Source organism: Ahaetulla prasina, chromosome 7 (assembly GCF_028640845.1).
Source record: "Ahaetulla prasina isolate Xishuangbanna chromosome 7, ASM2864084v1, whole genome shotgun sequence".
NCBI classification, from domain to species: domain Eukaryota; kingdom Metazoa; phylum Chordata; class Lepidosauria; order Squamata; family Colubridae; genus Ahaetulla; species Ahaetulla prasina.
In genome coordinates this window covers 32,758,952-32,777,594 of record NC_080545.1, presented here as the reverse complement: position 1 = coordinate 32,777,594, position 18,643 = coordinate 32,758,952, and positions in this window count along the sequence as shown.

Below are 18,643 nucleotides of genomic sequence, written 5' to 3'. Positions count from 1 at the left end.
ATTCAAGGCAGTTTTTCATTGTAGCTTTGAAGAGTTGTCCTAAGCTTCAGCAGTTTCCTGTGCAATACTCAAATACAGAACTCAAATATGTAATTGAGTTCTGTATCGCACAGGAAACTTTCATGTGTATAATGCCAGATTCATCAGAGGGAGCTAGTTAACATATTCCTATTGTCTCCTTTCATATGAAGAAAGTGAACACTCAGAGAGGAGTATGATTTTTTGACTTGTTTCAATATGAAAGGCTAATTACTAGCTGTGTTTCATGCAGTCCATGGTTATATTGGTCTGAATATTTGCAAAATATTTGTGGGAGAAAAAGGACAGAATGTTTGGGAAGTTTATTGATGAATGAAGAACATGGAGTTACATAGAATCATTAGCTGCATATAGTTACAATGAAGTTGAGTGGAACTGATTTATAGGTTATTACTCAAATCTAGGAGTGATCAAATTTTTCAGTTGATGTATATCTCAAAAATTCTACCTAGCAATGATATCAACTTTGTTTGGCAAAGCATTTACTGAAATAGAAATTACTATTGTGGATACCAAAAACAGATTGTGCAAAACATTTTTCAGGAATGAGTGCTACATGTCAATAGCATGCTAGGGATGATACTGCAAATACATGAATGAATGAATGAAGTGGGGCAAGGACAAAAAAATAAATATCATTTGATTGATTAATTATGTGTCATAAAGTCATTTTGACTTCTAGGAACAACATGGATTTTCTCCAAGACAATCTATTTTTAAGCCTTTAATACAATTTTAAAAAAATCCAATACTTTGAATGCTTTTCCACCTTATTGGCACTGCTGACCTTTGGAATGGCTTCCCACTTGAAGTTAGGCCTGCTCTTGACTACCTTCTGGAAGACTTTGAAGACTGAACTCTTCTAACAGGTGTTTGGGTTATGATGTCTCTTTGGTATTATGTGTTTTTAGTTCTTTTCTGCATTTCCTGTGTTTTGCTTTTTTGCATTTGCAAAATGCTGAGAATCTATTTAGTAGCAGAATATAAACCTACTCAATAGGTAAATATAGCTTTTATATCATGAATCAAATGCAGATGCAATCAAATTGAACCTATTGCCAATATACAGATGAGATAGAGACACTATGTCTTGTCATGATGATTTCTTCATGGCAAGATATGTACATTAATGCTGTAAATAAGTGTCTTGCTTTGAAATGTCTATCATACTATTTCAGTTTCTCATTCTCTGCATTCACAGTTAGTCAAAACAAAAAGAGACCTAAATTGACAGTGGATTGTGGTTTTATAATGACACATAGAAGGAATTGAAATTGGCAAATAAGGCACACACTAATCCACAATGAAATGTATTTGCTAATCAGATCCTTGGGTTGATTCTCCATACTTAATTTCCACACAATCAGCTCATTGTGTTAATGGCATGTTCACTTTAAACATTGATAATGAGGTTATAATTTGACATAGACCATATAAGTTGACCAAACAATTTGGGCTAGCCACATAAGCCTTGGGGTGTATTTCAGCATATGCCACTGTCACAACACAAGGATTGGTGACAGAATGTAATTCAGAGTAACATTATTGTGCATAATTTGTAGCCCCAAAACGATGTTCCTGAAATGTCATGTCAGATGCCATTGATTTGAAAGTAAGACTCCCATTGAAATCAATTTGAGGCTTTGCTTAAGAAGTATATGAAAAAAGGATAATTGTGCATCTTGTACTTGATAATATTTTCCAATTTCTTCAGGAAGCTGTATGCTCAAAGCTCTCCTTTCTTTAAATGTTGAAGGTCAAGAAGTGAACTCCTGATTTTCTTCCCCTTTTTTAGCTTGTTCAGTGTATTAAAGATAAATAGCTTTGTGGCAATATCTGAAAGGAAAATGCTTTTAATATTTTTTTTCCTTTTCCTTACCTCTACACATTTTGCACATTCACAGTTGCATGACAGTTTCCTCTGCCCTAATGAGACCCACAGTTGGACTTGCGACATTATTAGAGAAAGATCTCTCTTTCTTTCTCTGAATTGGTTAGACAGCATATTATGATAAATAAAAAACTGGTGTTTTTTATTTTCTTTTTACATGTCAGTAAACAAAAGACTCTGATCTTCTCAAAGCTTTTTCGAAGTGGAAAGATTTCAGTTTATTTCAGATTTATAATCAGCAAATTAATATGAATAATAAACATCAATGCTCTAACATTTCACCTGTTTAAACATGTGGATTTTGACTTCCTGGCTTGTTAGAAAGATGTATTGGAAAGATTTGGTACTGGGAAAATATTATTTTATTCTACTATAAAAATATATTATAGTGCCTCCAAAAATAGTTGCATTGCATTTTTCTATAATATAATGCCATATTCAGTTTCATTAAATAGATAGTAGGAAATTTATCTTTTTTTGTGCAAATTCTTTATATAAATGAAATTATTTTTCTTTGTTCAAGATGTGACTAAACTGTTAATGTTTAATTGTATAAAGTAATTAAATATTTTGCTACAAATTCTTAATCCTATTTGTAAAATATCAATATGAATTAGAGATTGCTATAAATAGATATGATGCATAAACTCAATAAATACTGCTATATTTAGTATATTTTAGAGTCCTTATAGTATATTTAGTAAAGCTGGCCATTTTTTAAAAAGGGTACTAAAATAGCTTTTGGAATGTTAACCCATACCACTTTTTACTAAAATATATGAACTGTAATTCAGTACTCTATCCCATTTCAGTGAAGAGACTGAGAAGTTTTATGATGTAAAACTAGATTTTTTTCTAATGTATCTGGGAGCCAGAGCTTTGTATTGACCTTATAATATGATAATATATTTTAAAACTTAATTTTTTTAAAGCATTTAGCGGAGTAGCACTGACAGGAAACATATGATTTTAGATAAAGACATTGATTGGATCAGATGAAAGATTTCCTAATTCTTAGTTAGGTAAATGTTAGGTAAGCCAAGCCAAGTCTTCTTTCATCAGACAACTGGATTTGTGGTTCAAAAACCATTCATCAGTGGCCGATGCTTGTTTAAAAGTTTGGGTGGTGTCATTGTCCATCAGTGTTTCTTATTTTGTCTGGGATCTGGTGATTACTTCAGCAGCTAGTTGATTGTTTTGTACTATGGGTTTGATTACGTCTGACTTCGCACTATTGTAGTGCAGTTTTCTAGATAGTGCATCTGCCAGAAAGATTTTTACCCCGGGGAGGTATTTGAGAGTAAAATCAAACCATTTAAAGTATTAAGCACATCGGACTTGTTTTGGGGAGAGTTTCCTTGGGGTCTTTAGGACTTCTAAATTTTTATGATCAGTCCAGACTTCAAAAGGGGTCTTATTCCCCTCTATGAAATGCCCCCAGGTTAAAAGTGCCCAACGAACTGCATAAGCCTCTTTCTCCCAAATGGCCCACCTTTTCTCAGTCTCATTCAACTTTTTGTATGTGTAAGTACATGGTTGTAGCCGGTCTTGCTCATTTTTCTGAAGCAGGACAGCTCCTACTGCCACATCACTGGCATCTGCTTGTGTGACAAATGGTTTCTCTGTGTCCTGGTGTTTTAGAATTGGTTCTGCTGAGAACAGCTGTTTAAGTTTTTCAAATGCCGCTTGGCATTCATTGTCCAGCTCAAAGGCTGCTTCGGTTTAGGGTTACCCTCCCTCTTCATTTTTAAGAGCTTGGTAATGGGGAGGGAAATCTGAGTGAAAGATGGGATAAACTGGCGGTAAAAGTTGGTGAAACCCAGGAAGACTTGTAGCTGTTTACGTGTGCGCAGAGGTTCCCAATCAAGTACAGCCTGCACTTTATGAGAGTCCATTTCTACACTCTGGTGTGAAATGCAGTACTCCAAATAGTCAATCTTCTCTTGGTGGAATTCACATTTAGAAAGTTTAGCATAAAGTTTGGCAGAGCAGAGTTTGTTTAAAACAGCCCTGTCTAGTTTTACATGTTTTGCTTTGGTATATATTAAAATGTCGGTTAAGTAGACCACGATCCCTTATACAAATGCTGGTGTAGCACGTCATTTATTCATTGTATAAACACTGTGGGGGCTCCTTGTAACCCAAAGGAGAGCACTTTGAACTAGTCGCACCCGAGGAGGGTGTTAAATGCCATTTTCCACTTGTCCCCCTCCTTAATTCTGACATGGTAGTAAGCCTCCCTTAAGTCCAGCTTTGAATTTTTTTTCCCTTTAGCGAGGTGTGCTAGCATATCTTTCATAAGGGGGAAAGGGTACATGTTCTCCACACTGATCATATTTAAGTTTCTAAAATCAACACAAAGGTGAGCCATCTTTTTTTTTGAGCCATCTTTTTTTACTCTAAATAATACTGGAGCTGCAATTTTTGGTCAGGCTGGCTCAATGAAACCCCTTGCTAGGTTTTTCTCAATAAATGTTCTCAGTTCTTCTAGCTCTCTGGGGGACATGCTGTACATCTTGGGTTGAGGGAGTTTAGCACCAGGTTCAGGAGCTAGGATGTTGAGCTTGTCGATCGAAAGGTCGGCAGCTCAGCGGTTTGAATCCCTAGTGCTGCTGTATAACGGGGTGAGCTGCCATTAACGGGGTGAGCTGCCGTTACCAGCTTCTGCCAACCTAGCAGTTTCGAAAGCACATAAAAATGCAAGTAGAAAAAATAGGGACAACCTTTGGTGGGAAGGTAACAGCGTTCCGTGCGCCTTTGGAATTGAGTCATGCCGGCCACATGACCACAGAGACGTCTTCAGACAGCACTGGCTTTTCGGCTTTGAAACGGAGATGAGCACCACCCCCTAGAGTCGGCAATGACTAGCATGTTTGTGCGAGGGGAAACTTTACCTTTACTTTAAGATTTCTATCGCACAGTCAGTGACCCAGTGTGGAGGGAGCTCGTCCGAGGCTTTTTCACTAAAAACTTCAGCCAAATCTTTGTATTCTATGAGTATGCTCTCGGTTGATATGGCATGACCAGGCATGACTGTTTCTTGGTGCTCTACCCCCTTTATTTATTTATTTATTTATTTATTTATATATTTATTTATTTATTTATTTATTTATTTATTTATTTATTTATTTATCTATCTATGTATCTATCTATCTATCTATCATATTTATATCCCGCCCTTCTCCCAAAGGACTCAGGGCAGTTAACAGCCAATTTAAAAACACATTATTATACAAGTTAAAAACAGGATAAAATTAATATAACTTATGGCCAAATTTTCCTAAAAACTAAACAATAACAATCTAAAACAGCATTTTTAGGCTAGCCCTGCTCAATGGAATAAAAGAGTTTTCAGCTCGCGGCGGAAGGTCCCTTCACAAACCCCCTCCCTCTCCCCCCCCCCCGACTTCCCGGAACGAGCACAAGGTATAGTTAAAAATAAAACAAACATATGCTAAAAAAATTTCGTCCCAACTTAATTATACTCCTACAATTCTCATCAGTTCCTAACTTCCCCTGAAAACAATCAGAAATAATACATCATAATCATTCAAAAGCAGTCTGATAACTCTTAGTCTGATATCTACTTTGAATATAGTTAATCCATTTTTTCCATTCCTTTAAGTATCTTTCTTGCATATTGTCTTTCAGAAAGACTGATATTTTCACCATCTCAGCCAAATTGGCAACTTTCAATATCCATTCTTCTATTATAGGTCCTTCTTTTTTCTTCCAATACTGTCCTATTAGTAATCTTGCTGCTGTTATTAGATTTAAAATCAGTTTAGTCTCAATTACTGTACAGTCCATAATAATTCCCAACAGAAAAAATTGCGGCAGGAACTTTATCTTCTTTTTCAGAATACTTTGTAAAATCCACCAAATTTTTATCCAAAAGGCCTTTATATCCTTAAGAGTCCACCAAATATGAAAATATGTAGCGTCATCACAATTACATCTCCAACATTTTGCTTGCATATCTGGATACATACGGGATAATTTCTTAGGATCTAAATGCCATCTATAAAACATTTTATAAAAATTTTCCCTCAAATTCTGTGCCTGCGTGAATTTAACATTTCTAACCCAATTTTTTCCCCAAGTTTCCAATAATATTGGCTCCTGAAAATTTTGTGCCCACTTTATCATACAGTCCTTTACCAAGTCCCTTTCAGAATCTATTTCAAGTAACACATTATACAATTTCTTTATATGCTCCTGAGACTGATTTCTAATTTGCTTTACCAAATTTCCCTCGTTCTGCTCTATACCAATTTTCTGATCTTCCTTCCATCTAGCACGTAGTTGCTCATATTGAAACCAAGTATAATTTTTCCCTTCTTTTAATACGTGCAAAGATTTTAATTGCAAATTACCTCTTTCAGTATACAAAAGATCTTTATATGTAATCATTTCCTGATTCTGTTCTATATTTATGTTCTCTATTGTATGTCTAGGACTTGCCCACATAGGAACCTTATAATTTAGTTTATAAGAGTATTTTTTCCAAACACGCAGAAGAGCAGTTCTTAACACATGATTTTTAAAGGTCTTATCCACTATTTTGTCATAAATTAAATATACATGCCATCCATATAGCAAGTCATAACCTTCTATATTCAGAATTCTTTCCTCCGTTAAATTAAACCAATCACTTATTGCAGAGAGAGCAGCTGCTTCATAGTATAATTTAAAATTGGGCATTTTTAAACCTCCCGTTTCCCGAGAATCTTGAATTATTTTCATTTTAACCCTAGCTTTTTTACCTTCCCATATAAATTTGTTAATTCCCATCTGCCATTCCTCAAGATTCTTATCTTTCTTAATTATTGGTATCATCTGAAAGAGGAATAAAAATCTAGGTAAATGTGTTTCTTCATCACACAGAGAATTCACTAGGGCCGCAGCACAAATTGGAGCCGAGCTGGGTTGCTTCAACCTGCACATAGCAAGACTAGACAAGGCAAGGTAAGGCAAGGCAAGGCGAACAAGCTGAGTAAGGCAAAACAAAACAAAGAAGCAAGTCATCAGTAACAGCAAGGCTTCTTAAATCGTGGCAAGTACCACACTTGTTCCTGACAAAAGCCCTTCCCCCTGGCATCTCCTTAAATCCTATTCTTCAGGTGAGCCTTGTGAAGAAGTGATGGGGTGTGCTCCCAAGTAGTCAGATCATCCTGCGCCGACTCTGACTCTTCTCCGTTCTCTGTGCTTGGGGATCAGGCAGGAGAGGAAGTTGTTTGTCTCTGGAGCTCCAATACTCCTCTTTTCCACTGCCTGCCTTTTCCATCTCTTCCCCCCCCCCCCACTTACTCTGGCATCCTGTGCCTTCTCTTCCTCTCTGGCAACCCTTTTGAGGCCCAAGGGACCTGGGACTGCCTCATCCTGCTCCTCCAGTTGTTCCTCCTAGGCCAGAGAGGCTGTCCCCATTGGCCTCGACTCCCTCTCCTCCTCGGAACTGGGTTCCAATGTGCTCATGCCATGTACTATATACTTATGCCATATACTATATACTGTACTATACTATAATACTATAATTAAGGGCATCAAATGCTTCAGAAGGCACACAAAGGGGAGAAATGTACATGTAGGCAAATCTTCACTAAAAGGAAGCAAACCTTACACTCAGATAGCATTGATGATGTTACCTGTTCAAGAAATGAAACAACCTAGCTCAGAGAGCACTAAGGACTCCACAGTTTAATCCTGAGCTACAGTTATTCTATTCTATCAGATACTATAATAAAATAACATGTTGGACTGTTCTGTTTTTCCCAGATCCATATGGGCACATATATGGTATTTTGGAATGTTTTCCTTGTAATCATGCCAAGGGCAAAATATTACCTAGGAAAAAAGCTTTTCTTATCTTGAGAAATGTTAAATAGAGAGATAACTGGTGTTTCCTGCTCTTTGTCACTCAGGCCTTACTTTCTTATATCACACTTTTTCCTTCCTTCCTTCCTTCCTTCCTTCCTTCCTTCCTTCCTTCCTTCCTTCCTTCCTTCCTTCCTTCCTTCAATATCAATTGTAGAAGTATATGTTTGGCATGATCATACCCTAAGAATTTATTACTCTTCCTTATAACTCACATGTCATTAATTTTTGTGATGTGCCATTATTGCAATTTAGTGGAAAATAATCAGCCATTATTAGTAAAATTAAACCTGAGGGGAAAACTGGAGCTTTAGTCAGTATTTTAATGTTGAAATATGACTAAGTCTGCTTCTAACTGTCTATGTTCAGTGCCCAATATATTGTGATTACTCTTTAATATGAACATTGCTTCAATATTTCAGATTGTGCTTCATTTTGAATCATTGAAATTGTTTACAGTGACAAATAGTTCGGGAGTAAGGGATTCTTAGATTTTGCTTGTTGCCTTTTTTAATAAGGAATGAAGTTTCATTGAATAGCTTTCTTTCTTTTCCTCACACTAGTCTTCCCTTTCAATAACATAAAACAAAAACTATGTTCAAAAGAAAAACAAACTGCTCAAAGATAAAGAGGAAAGTAAATATAATTCCATTTTATTTATTCATTAATGTTACTCTATTGCCTTAATCCTTTTGATTAATTCACACCACATCTCTTTAGGTTTGGTGATTGCTCAACACAGCTATGTGGTGATGTGTGCTGACTTTTGAATATTAACCTACAACCTGGATTTAGGCCTGTAAAAGAACTGCCTGTACATTTCAAATTTAGTCATAGTACTGTGTACGTTTATAATTACCACACAGAAATTATAATGTTATCTTTCATATCTGCATTTTATAATAACGAATGAATATAATTACTACAGCAATGTAATACTTACTATTCTGGTCACAAGTCATTGTCACTCAACCTTTTTTGTCTGTGAGCTCCACAGGGTTACATATATGAAACAAAGAAAAAAATATTTGCATCTTATTTCTTTTTTCTTTTTACCCACTATTCACATTAGCAGGTAGTAGAAAAATAATTTAGTTATTATATTTAAATCCAATGTCTTCCTTAAAGTACTTCAGTGTTACATGTACATTTTGTAGGGTAAGGTAGGATCATAAATTACTTGATACTCTCCCAACATTTTGAGAGGTGTGATAGCCAAATCTGGCCCTAGTTTCTGCCTTGGTTTACCTTCCCAATAAGCAACTGACTCGGAAGATTATTTAAAAGCAGTTTATTGGGGGTACCCTGATTAAGTGGGATCTCTTTATGAAAAAAGAGAGAGAACCCTGAGCCCCATGCGACATTCCTTTTTATAATTAATACAACAAAGAAAATGCAAGAGGAAAGTTGATTGGACAGGATACAAGTAACCTCCCCTTTGCATAGGATATCGGTTACATGTAGTTAAACATGTTACATATTTGCATCCCATAGTATCACACATGTTCATTAGGAACACGAGATCTGATGTCAGAAGGGGCGTAAATTGTAAAGATAAAGGTTGTTTGGAATTCACAAATGAGACAAACCAGACCCCAATTTGTACTAACAAACCTTTTCTTATCCGAAGCTGGTCTCCAGCCTGTTTATCAGATTAGGAATGTTAAAACTAATAAACCTGAATATCATTTTAAAAGAGAGAAATAAACCAAATTAAAATACAAAGTAACTATAAAATGTCATGTGTCCCTCAGGTGGGCTATAATGATGATCTTAATTAAATGTTTACTTTTGAAATATATGTATCATTTTATTTTAGCAATCTTGTTGAATTATCTTTACTTCTTATGGTAGAACATAGAGACATATTTCAGTTAGATTGAAAGAAGAATGAAGAAGAGCAAATTTTATTTAAAAACTGATCTGGTTCTCTATTATTCTATTTTGTCCAAGATGTGACTACCTGAATTTTTTGTCTATTGCATAGGATAAAGTGTTTATTGCATTCTATTAGCTTTATCTACTGTTTTGACGTACCTAACTAACTAATGAGATACTTGCTCACTCCAATTTATTTCTTATTATAATGCCTCTCCAATTTGATAAGGGATCAATATTTCCATCTCTTAAAAATTAAAAGAAAATCAGAATTTCACCATGCAAAACAGATAGAAAGCTCTTTGAAATTGTTTGGCTATTATATTGGAACATCTCATTTGGCTTTTTCTGACAGGGAAGCCAACTATAAAGGTAATTTCTGTAGCGAACTTCAGTAATACAAACTCTAATACTGAGTGCTGAAATCTATTGTGTTTCCCCCAAAATAAGACCCACCCTGAAAATAAACTCTAGCTTAAAAATAATCCTGGGAGGATGGGTGTGACCAGCACAAGAGGCGGTGAGTGCATGGGGGCCGATGGTGTCTGGCCACAGCCTGCCAGCCCCTTGGGGCAATGCAGATAAGTCTAAGTGCAGATGCAGGAGGGGGAGACAGGCGATCCAGATGTGCTGTGTGGCTGCCTGGCTCACAGGAGGCTCGCAGGAGGCTTGTGCGGTGGCACAGGCAGCAGGAGGAGGCAGAGGCATGGGCGGGGGGGAGGCAGGTGCCCATTTGCAAGCAGGCGAAGCTTCCCTCTGTCATTTCTCTGTCCAGGCAAAAAGTGTTTGAAAAGTGGGGTGCTTGGGAACAGAGCAAATCATTCTGTTCCCCATAGGTGCCCAAACACTTTTTGCCTAGAGGGAGATGAAGCTTTGTCTGCTTGCAAATGGCGCAGGCACTTGACCTGGCATGGCGACAGGCAAGCTGAGAGACGGTGGGATGGACTGGGCAGTGTGTTGGGATCACCTGCCTCCCCCCTATGCCTCTGCCTCTGCTTAGTTCTGCCATACCCTTTTCACCCTGAGGGAGACGAAGATTCATCTGTTTGCAAATCGGCTGCTTTGAAATGGAGAAATTCACTCTGTTCCCAAGTGCTCCCATAGGCACCCAAGCACTTTTTGCCCAGAGGGAAACTAAACTTCATCTGCTTGCAAATGGGGGTCTTTGAAACAGAGCTAATTGCTCCATTTCAAAGCGTCCAACTGCAAGCTTCCAGTCTCCGCCATTTCTCTATCAGAGCAAAAAGTGTTTGGGTGCCTATGGGATACTTTTGGTCCAAAAATAAATATATAACACCCAGTCTTATTTTCAGGAAAACATGGTAGTGACAGCACTGTGATATTCAGTGTCCTTGTTGATCTTTTGTTGGCTTCTGCTGGGGGCTTTTTATAATGACCTTGTACAATCTATTTCTGTTTGTGAAGATTAGCATGGTAGGCAGCTTTGTTTGGAAATAAAATGGTTTGTGTTTCCCTTTCTCCAGCCCACCTGACTAATAGACACATATAGACACATACCTGTGCAATCATTACAACCACATATCTGTGTTCATGTTATGACCTGGTTACAAAATACTGTTTTTGCTATTGTCTTCATTTTTCAGGAATCCATCTGAAAATCTTTATGGGAAACAGAATGTTGAATCAGGTAGAACTTTTGACTCATCTGATGGGGATATAACCCTAATTATAATCCTCCCTTTTGATTTTTAAATACTTTAAAGGTTCATTTTAAATATTTATGTATTTAATAACATTTTAAATACTATGACCAAATACATTTTAAAGTAATATATTGGAAAAGAATTAATATTCATATAGCTAACATATGTATGTATGTATGTATGTATGTATGTATATAAAATACAGGGGTGAAATCTAAAAATTTTCCCTACCAGTTCTGTGGGCGTGGCTTAATTGGTGGGCGTGGCCAATAACAATAAATAATAAAAATAATAAACAAAGTATAAAAAACAATAAGAGGTACGAAAAACCAACTTTCACACGTTACACACACACCACACAACACAACACAACTGACTCACACACAATGTAAAAGCAGCCGCACTTCACACTTCACACAGCCACAAAAAGCTCAAAAACCAACTTTCACACTTTAAACACACACAACTCACACACACACACACACACACACACACACACACACACAATGCCACATACAGCTTTCTGAGATTTTGTGTGTTTGTGTAGTTAGAGTGAAACACTACAGAAACACACCAAATCTCAGAAAGCTGCACAAATATTTTATTTTATTTTATTTTATTTTATTTTATTTTATTTTATTTTATTTTATTTTATTTTATTTTATTTTATTTTATTTTATTTTATTTTATTTTATTTTATTTTATTTTATTTTATTTTATTTTATTTTATTTTATTTTATTGTGGACTTCAAATCCCAGAGTTCCTCAGCCAGCAAAGCCAGCAAGTTGATCACCGAGGAAATAGATTAGCTAAGCAATTGATTCTGTCTGGCTGAAAATAAAACTGCTTTGGTGCTGGAAAAACATGCATTCATCAATAATCAGGTAAGTGCCTTAGAATCTCTACTCTTACTTGTAGAAAACATGCTTTCTACAAATAAGAGTACAAGTAAGGCTCTGCTGATGAGGAACTCCGGTGAGATCGCCAGAGGAGACTTAAATTTTTTAAAAAAAGTTTAAAGTCTCTGCCGATCTCAGCTGAGGGGCGGGATCCTCAAAGGCCTTTTTTTACTTTTAAAGGCATGTTTCAGCTGAAGCAAACCGGTTTTTAAAAGTAAAAAAAAAAAAACCTCTGCTGATGGTGGGGCTCAGCAGAGGCAGGGGGTGTGGCCAAGGATTTTTGCTACCGGTCCTCCGAACCAGCAGCTGCCATCGCTACTGGATCACGCAAGCCAGTCCGATCCGGGAGCATTTCACCCCTGATATAATATATATACAGACCAAAGTTGAGGTTTAAAAAAGAATTTTAAAAAAATCTCTGTAGCTATTTTGATCAAAGCTGTTGATGTCTTCTTATAGGGATCTAGTTAGGTACTCTGAGATACAGAAAGTTTTGATATCTGTAGCAGTTCCAGAAATTCCTTCTGATTTAACTGCCCTTTACATCTGTGTTGATTTTTTAGAGAATATGGTCATTCATGAATATAGTTAATTTGATGACATCATATCACTTGACTCATGTAGTAAATAACAATGAAATAACAATGAAATATTTATTGCAAGATAATTCCATCCTTATTTTATTTTGGCCTTATTGGGCAACCATAAGCAGATCAGGTTATTCAAGCAAATGGAAACTGAAATGACATATTACAGAAATTGGCCTAGACTTCCAGAAGATACTGCAAAGAATGGTTATTTCTGAGTTAACCTATCTTTTAATTGCTTTATTGCTAATAGGAAACAACAACAAAAAATGACTTGTGTAATCTAAATTGCTGCTTTGTGATATCTTTCATTTGATTAATTATGACTACAATATTGAGAAGACTTATTGAGTCCAGTGAGACCAGTTTCTTAAGTGAGCATAAGACAAGGAAAATGATGACTGAATTTATTCCTGACCCACCAGCAAATAAAGCCATACAGAGTTGCTTATCACTTTAGTAGCTTTTTCCATGTCATATAATAGCTTGAATTTGTATAGATAAATCTTTAGTGTAAGGTGTAAATTGGAACTTTGTGGAATTAAAGCAGAGATTTGATGGCAGGGTTAAAAAACTTAGTGACTTACTCATGAGTCTGAAAATTTTAATAAACTATGTGCCACAGAGATTGCTGAATGTCTTTATTTAATTTCTGACCATTTACTGATCTGTTTTGTAAAAGTACATGCCTTACAAACCATGATCTATAAATATCTATTTTTACTTCAATTGAATATAAACCAAAAATGGAAGTAAGATCATTGTGTGGAATGTATATTCTATTTAATACAATAACCTAATTATATTGTGAATTTTTTGAATTCTACCAGATGCAATCGTATACTGTATCTCAGCAAGTGAGATGCAAGGAAGATAATGATCTTTCCTATTGTCCCCTATAAATGGTTAAGAAGCTGGTTGCCAATCACCTGAAATGTGATCATATGACCATGGGGTTTGTGCGACATTGTAACTTCAAGGACAGATCATAAGTAACTTTCTTTGAGTGTGCTATAATTTTGAATGGTCATAAGTCAAGGACTTACCTGTAATTGTAATTTTCCTGGGAAACATTTAGTTAATTTTGTAGACTATCTTTAATTTACTTGTTAAATACTGACATCAGAATGTTAAAGTGACCTTGCCATACAAACTACAGAAAACACCACTTTAAATTATCTAGTCTGCACAAATTGATTTCATAAAAAGGCAACAAACCTCAAATAATACTGTATTACTTATATTTTAGCCATTCAAAAAGATTTAAATCAACATTGGAGGTGTAATCAAGTGTGGAAAAGACCTTTGATATGCTGTAGTGACCAAATACTGATGTCCTTTTAATTATTACTAATTGGATTAAAATGTAGTATTGTAATCCTTCAGCTAGGATAATTACAAATCTCATTGCAATGAAGTGCACTTGACTCCTAACCCTCATAGACCATGCAGAAGAATTCAAGGGTTAATGGTATCAAAGGCCACTGAAAGATCCATCAGGATCATGAGAATCACACTCCTCTTTCCAGTCCCAATAAACACCTACAAGAACAATAGTTTCTATCCCATACCAGACCTGAATGCAGAAAAATAACTGTCCAGATAATCCTGTTAATCTAAGAGTTTTTGTAGCTATAAACATTCCATCTTCTCAGCAAACTTCTTTGAAAAAGTTGAAAAAGGGATGGATAATACTTAAAACAGTCAAGTAGGGAAACAACTTCTTAAGGAAGTAACACATTACTATTTATTACATAGTAGACCATAGTAGTACCATAGTACACCAAGATGTCACTCCCTCAAGGATGTATCCTGAATTCAGTTTCTCATCAGTTCCCTAAAAGCTTTTGCTAGCCTGTATTGAAGGGATCCAATCCAGAAGCAGCTGGATTGACACTACACAGAATTCTCTCACTTCCATGGGATATAAATGAGGTTTCTGTGATTTCAACTGAATTTGCTCAGTTGACTCTGAAAGATGTGTGCTTGTCCTCCAATACTGCATCGACTCTTCTCAATAGTCCAGTAGCAGATCTGCTACCCCAGATTTCTCAAACGGGGTTAAATAATTTTAGACAAAGCTGCTAGGCAACAACTCACAAATGCAGGAAGAGTGGCAAATTAAGTACAGTAGGTACACTTTGTCATCATGATGTAGGCTTAAATTTGAGCTCTTACCAGTCAAATGTCCAGTTGGCAAATTCAGAAAAAGAAACTCCTTTCTGTAAAACTTTACAGAAAAAAACCACATTGGCACAGAAAAAGCAAACCAGCTCTGGGTTTCCCGTGCAAAAGCAAGCATAGTTATTTCCGCCTTTTCCCTATGGGCCACCCACAATCCAATATGTTCACCAATCGTTTCTGTTCATTTTTTCACAGGAAACAGCCAGCTATGCTGGGACATCTGCTCAATGTGTTCTTGGGATGCCAACAATGTCTCACAGGTAGCTGACGGATGCTTGGATGCCATTCTTTTCCACCCCCCGCATTCCATCCACCCTTCCTTTTATTGTCAAGCTGCAAGTGAAGCAAAAAATGTAGGTGAAAATGTGAATCAGTCTTGACATGATGACCCCTCAGAAGAAGGATAAACCTGAAACAAGAATAAACATCCATACACATTATTATCACAAATCAATTATTGCTGCATTCCCTATTGGGGCCGTTGATGGTACCTAGTGTGAAACTTCTCAACTAACTCCCTGCCCTAATAGCTGGAGCTCAGCATCTTCTAACAGATAGCCTTTTCACAGTACTAGATACTGAAACTTCCTCTCATGATATCTGGAGTCAAGAATTTTTTCTACCTCATAGTGCTCCTCTCCTTTTATTAAGATGGGGGCAGGAGGTGGTTTCCTGACTGATCACAACCCAGACACTTGAAAAGATTTTAAAAGACTGCAATGAAATACTGAATGAACCCACTTGATGCTTTTTGGCAGCTTCAGCTCCACTGTCACTGGATTTATAACCAGGACTATTTGGAAAGGCCCTGTGCATTTGGGCCTTAACTTCTTACAAGGTTGCCTCTGGTTTAGGTATTTGGTGGACAAATACACCTTATCCCCCACTTCAAATTCTCTCTGATGGGCTCTTCTCCAGTCAGCTTGCCTTTTTTGACTTTCCATAGCTTTATTCAGCGCTTCACGCCAGGTGGCCCACATGGCTTTTAGAGTATTCATCCATTCAGTTAACAATACTGAGGATGGAACTCCCTGTGGAAACTCTGGCATGGGCACAAATTCAGCCCCCATGGCCACCTTCAAAAGGATAAAATATGTGCTGTTGTGCACCAAGTTGGTATATGCCACCTCTGTGAAAGGCAGGAGCTCGGCCCAATTGATCTGTTGATAATTTACATAACCACACAGGTATTCCTCTACTAATGAGCTGGCGCATTTAGTAGCCCCATTGGTACTAGCATGATAGGTGGAGCTAAGTCCCTGGGAGGAGCCTATCATTTTCAAAAATTTCCACCAAAACTTTGTGGTGTACCCCTCTGTCGGAGATGATGTGCTTCAGGACCCTCTGTAGTCTATAGCTGTGTTGCAGAAACTTCTTGGCTAGGGCCTGGGATGAAAGGATCTTCAGACACACTACAAAGTGTGCTTACTTTGAAAACAGGTTGATGACAGTCCAGATTACTGTTCCCAGCACTGTCAGGCAACTCCATGATAGTCAATGGATATCTCTTCCCATAGGCTAGTTGGGTTGGCTACCAATTTTGGTAAGACTGGAGGTTTCCCAAGTACGCACGTCATTGAAACACACACAGGGAAAATGGCCACATACTGTAGGCTTCTATGTCCTTTTTCATTTTTGGCTACCAAAACTGTCTCTTTACCAAATGGGTCTTCACAAACCCAAAATGCCCTCCAGGTTTTGCATCATGGCTCCTCTGCAGGACCAAGATTCTTTTGCTGTCTGGGACATGCAATTTACTCCCCTTCCATGCCAAGCACTCCTTTAACATCAGGTCATCTTTATGTCTCTAGAACCATTCATCCACCCCAAAGGCATCTTTTAGTGGTTGCAACAATGACTCCCCAGCTGGCTACAGAGACACTGTTCTCTGCTGTCTTGTAAGCATTGACACTGCAAGTTGCCTGGACAGGATGATGCACGCAAGACCGGTAAGTAGTAAAGGGTGAAGTTGAAATGATTAAAATACTGAGCACATTGGACTTTCTTTTATTTTTGGTATCTCACCTTTCTTTCTAGATACAAAAGAAAAAAATAGAATATGAAAGATGCAGAAATTAACCATCTTTGTCCAATGGAGTTCTGATATATGACAGAAATTATTTCATGTGAGAGGATGGAAGTTATATTAAATACGTGCTATGAGAAATATAATTTATAATGAGCTTAAGTGGCAGAAAGAAACCAAAGCTTTCTGAAACTGATGGTGAAACTTATGGTGGTTTTCATCATCAGTATTTAAAAAAACTGATTTTTTTTTAATATTTCGGTTTTCTTTTTTAATTTTTGTCTTACTGTTTTCAATGTAATAGTTTGAATACAAACAATACAAACAAATAGTTTAATACAAACAGTTTGTTGGTTGAACAAAAAGTAACAAACAAATAATAATAATTTGGAAAAAAATGTGGTTTGTTTAGGCTTAAGGCACTGTTATATGAATTCATACATTATAACTTAGCTTTATATGTGAATCAGGCCATTGTGGTTTGTTCAGCAAACCATAATTAAAACTTTGTAACAGTGTTACACGTGAATGCAATTACAGAATAAGCTAAATCATTCTGAATATGGATGGATACAAAAATGAAGTTAAGCTATAGAGGCTGCAAAGTTTCTGACTTTCTATTGCTTTACAAACTCATCTGATGCATGATGAGTTTATTTTTTGCTGTTTACTTCTATAAACTCTATTTTATTTACATGTTGATGTAAATAAAAGAGTAATATTTACATTTACTTCATGTTTGAGTACCAGATGCTTTCAGACACAGCAAAATAGAGATGAGGATGAGGATAATTTTAAAAAGTGAGAGAGAAAAACAAAACTAAATTATTTTTAGTTCTAACAAGGTTTTTTTTAAAGTTCTATACATCTCTGCAAAGGGGAGATATAAACTTTAATAATATAACACTGCCACTTTAATAAGGCTACATTTGTCTTTGTCCACATGTTAGTGAAGGATTAATATGAAAAACTTTTGTCTAGCACAAGTGATTTGAAGATGTTTTGCTGCGTGCATGTGAACTCAGCAGGTGATTCTTGCCCATCTTTGATGTCAAACAGCACAAAACTTCAGTGAGTAGTAGCTTCAGAAATACGATAGACATAGCTGAGTCTTCATATGAAGCTCATGCTTGAACTACATCAGAAGAACTGACATCTATTATGGTGAGCAAAGACAAGTGTTTGAAAAGAGATTCAAACAGAAGTGTCAGAATTTACAGTGCATAGTTTTATATAAGTTGATTTTAACCAAGCATATCTCTGTGAACCTGGCAGGACAGAAAAGAAATTTCAAAAGGCAGAGAAATTGTTGTCATCTAAGGGCATGGAATGTTTTAATAGTTCAAGGAAGAATCTTTCTGAAAGGTTATATGGTGATCCATTTACTTTGACTTATATGGTGATCCATTATTTTGACTGCGTAATAAGGCTCATCAATTTCCTTTTTCTTTTTTCTTTAACATCTCCCTTCTTCATTGTTTTAACAATTTTCTTTGATATAGTTTCAGGAGATAAAAGAAAGTGACTTGTTAAGTCATGTGGTCTAGCTACATATAATTAAAGTTTCAATGCTTACAATTTTAACATGCAATACAAATGA